This window comes from Schistocerca gregaria, chromosome 4 (genome assembly GCF_023897955.1).
Source record: "Schistocerca gregaria isolate iqSchGreg1 chromosome 4, iqSchGreg1.2, whole genome shotgun sequence".
Lineage (NCBI taxonomy): Eukaryota > Metazoa > Arthropoda > Insecta > Orthoptera > Acrididae > Schistocerca > Schistocerca gregaria.
Window position 1 is genome coordinate 398900569 of NC_064923.1, and position 4047 is coordinate 398904615.

Here is a 4047-nt window from a genome sequence, read left to right on the forward strand (position 1 = left end):
AGGGTTCGGATATCGAGAAGGTTATTTACACCTACAGGGAAAATGTACTTAATTAATTAAATAACAAGTTACAAACAGCAGGTACTTTCTCTGATTTTTCAAAGGCATTTGATTGTGTGAACCACAACATCGTTTTAAATAAATTAGAATTCTATGGTGTCACTAGCAGTGCTGGAAAATGGTTCAAATCATACGTCGCTAACAGGAAACAAAGAGTGTCAATGCAAGGGACTAGTGAATTAAGTCATCAGTCATCATCAGAATGGGAAGAAATTACATGTGGTGTCCCACAAGGATCCATCTTAGGGCCATTGCTTTTTCTTGTGTACATTAATGATCTCTCATCAGTTACGCTGCCAGGAGCAGAGTTCGTTTTGTTTGCAGATGACACAAGTATTGCAATAAATAGTATGTCGAGTGTAGTTATAGAAAGATCTGCTAATGATATTTTCATGGATATTAATAAATGGTTTAAAGCCAACTCAATGACAATAAACTTCGAAAAGACTCACTATATGCAATTCAGAACGTGTAAGATGTCTCTACCGAGCATATGCATAAAGTATGAAGAAGAGCAGATAGAGGAGGTTGACAGTCTTAAATTCATAGGATTACAACTTGATAATAAACTCAGTTGGTAGGAGCACACCACCGAACTGCAGAAATGCCTTAACAAATCTGTATTAACAATTCGAGTGTTAGCAGACATAGGCGACATAAAAATGAAAAAGCTTGCATACTTTGCCTACTTTCATTCCATAATGTCATATGGTATAATATTTTGGGGTAACTCTTCAAGTCAAACAAAAGTTTTCAGAGTCCAAAAGCGTGTAACATGTATTATTTGTGGAGTAGAAACCTCTTCAAAGAACTGGGTATACTAACTACTGCCTCTCAGTATGTTTACTCCTTAATGAAATTTGTCCTAAATAATATATCTGTTTTCCAACAAACAGCTCAGTTCATACCTACAATACCAGGAACAAAAATGATCTGCACAAGGACTTAAAAGCACTTACTTTAGTTCAAAAAGGGGTCCACTACTCAGGAACACTCATCTTCAATAATTTGCCTGCAAACATAAAAATTAAGATCAGTTTAAAAGGAGCCTGAAAGACTTACTAGTGGGCAACTCATTCTACTCGATTGACGAATTTTTTAATAGAAACAAATGATGTATTGTATATATTCATACTATTAGTATTGTTATTTCAGCTTAAAAAAAATTTGACATGTTCCACATCCACGAGGATCTCCTCAGCTCGGATCTATGGAACGAAAATCTAATCTAATCTGATCTAGTCTAATCAAAACACTTCATGACACAAAGTAACAATGCGGACGCGATCGAACCGCGGTACTGACCGTCTAGGCATGGTTGAACTACAGACAACACGAGCCGTGTACCTCCTTCCTGGTGGAATGACGGGAACTGATCGGCTGTCGGACCCCTTGCGTCTAATAGGCGCTGCTTATGCATGGTTGTTGACACCTTTGGGCAGATTCAGTGACGTCCCTGAACAGTCAAAGGGACTGTATCTGTTATACAATATCCACACTTAACGTCTGTCTTCAGGATTTCTGGGAACAGGGGTGTTGCTAAAAGTTTCGTGGTGTGTGTGTTTAGAGAAGTGGTAGGACTCTAACTATTTCTGGTAATAGACAGCGTATGTATTGCGTGTGCTAATTTGTGACTCACCATAATGTCTGAACTGTTTCGAGCTGGTGAATATTTCATGTATTGAGACTACGAAATGAACGTAGTATTCGCATATCTTTGATGAGTACTTAGTTTGGGATTTCTCTACCGTTCTCATAATGCTCTCAACGAAACTCTATTTGATAAAACTGTTTTCTGTCTGTGTTTTAACTGAATGTCGTCTGATACTTGTCGTTTATTTAAGATTCCCTTTTTCTGAATAAACATTATTTAACATAATTCTGTCATCTACATTAATTACAGAGGTTAGAATAGAACCCTTTTTATTATATTATTCATTTAACTTTTATTTTGTATTTCCGTGTATTTCGTTAATTCGCAATTCTAGCCAATGCATAGACTATTCGCAGCTTCGGGGCATGAAAGCAGACGTTCGCAGCTCGGCGCTATGACTATACTGAAGTATTCTTTTCAAACAGAGCCGTGCATAGTCCAAGTACCTAATGTACGAGTAACCACAGGTAAACACGCAACTGGTTTGCTCGTAACGGATGCTGTTTGGAAGAGCAACTATTCAGTAGCGACCGTTAGGTACCGTCGCAAGAGTGCAACCTGTCACCGTTCCTTGTCCTCGCAACGTCAGCACATTTACCAGCCCATTGGGGTGCTTCACGTAGAACAGAGCCTCCTCTGCAAACAACCACACTTTCTGTCTCAAAATGTGTGACATGGTTATAAAGCCCTACACGGCCATTCGGCAGTATCTCCGTTCTCTCGGGTGCTAGTCATGCAGTTCCATTTAGATCCTGTAAGACGTTGCATAAGAGTGTGATTTTGTATTCGGTTGTCAGTCTTGGGGTCCATACCAACGAGAGCGCCGGCCGCGGTGGTCTAGCGGTTCTAGGCGCTCAGTCCGGAACCGCGCGACTGCTACGGTCGCAAGTTCGAATCCTGCCTCGGGCATGGATGTGTGTGATGTCCTTAGGTTAGTTAGGTTTAAGTAGTTCTAAGTTCTAGGGGACTAATGACCAAAGATGTTAGGTCCCATAGTGCTCAGAGCCATTTGAACCAACGAGAGCAGCAGAATCAGGAAACGATAAACCGTAGCTTCTTACATGGAGCATAAAACGATTTCATCACAAACAACCAACATTCAGATGCCGTTTCTGAACGATTTACTTCCTGTGCAACCTTTCTACATATACAGAATGTAGATAACGTTACATCTACCCTTACTACGCGGTTGTTCATGTCAGGTTGACGTTTGTTGCCTGTCGTCTTCGTGGTTCAAATGGCTCTGACCACTATGCGACTTAACAGCTATGGTCATCAGTCCCATAGAACTTAGAACTACTTAAACCTAACTAACCTAAGGACATCACACAACACCCAGTCATCACGAGGCAGAGAAAATCCCTGACCCCGCCGGGAATCGATCCCGGGAACCCGGGCGTGGGAAGCGAGAACGCTACCGCACGGACTATTTTGTCAACAGCAATGGCCTTGTGACAATCCCTTTGGAAACATCTCATTCCATGAAGTAACTACTCACCATCTCGTTACGTTAAGAAAGACGTGTTAACTTCTCCTAGCTAGGGCGTTTTAAGCTCCTCGGTTGCTGAGTGAGACTTTCAGAAGCGAAAAAAACAGAAAAAAACCACCTGTGTTGTTGTGCAAGGCGGTAGCTTATTGTATTGGTTCGGCTCTGGTCGAGAACAAGTGAGGCCTCATGGATCTTAGCGTTCCACGTAGCTGCCAGGATTTCTTCGTGGATCACGTGTTAGAAAGTGAAGTACAATTGCAAACTGTTTTACTGTAAAATCTGTTTAATCTTACGAATTTTTCTGGAGAAGTGCCGGAACTAACAGTTAATTTTTCTGTGGTCTTCCATCGTCGAAAGCTGAAAATTTGGCTATTCCGGATTTTCAGCGTTTTAGCCAACTGCGTCGTTCACCCAGACGATACGGTTAGCTGTGACCTTTCAGTAAACTAAAACGAAGCGAAAGCGCCAGTTTGGACAATTACTTGCTGCACGCACTTACAGCATTGCTGCACAAGCACTAAGTCAGACTTCAGCCACGAGCCACTGTTTAGACCTACTGAGTACACGTTACCATGAGGAATAGAAGATGTATAACTGCTGTGTTTGGAAGGTTATAGATCTTATACTATACACAAGACGTGTACATCAAATTGCGAGGGAAACTGATTGAAACTCTCTTTCTGAAGTTAGCTTGAGTAACAGAAATGTAGTAGTAACAAACATGTTGGTTCGTGGGCGCAGTATCGATGCATGAGCTTTATCAGTTTTCACGTATCAGGTGTTGTCTGCTCATTTGCCATGTAACATGAAAAAAAACCTTAATCAGTCTAACGAAATGAAAAAA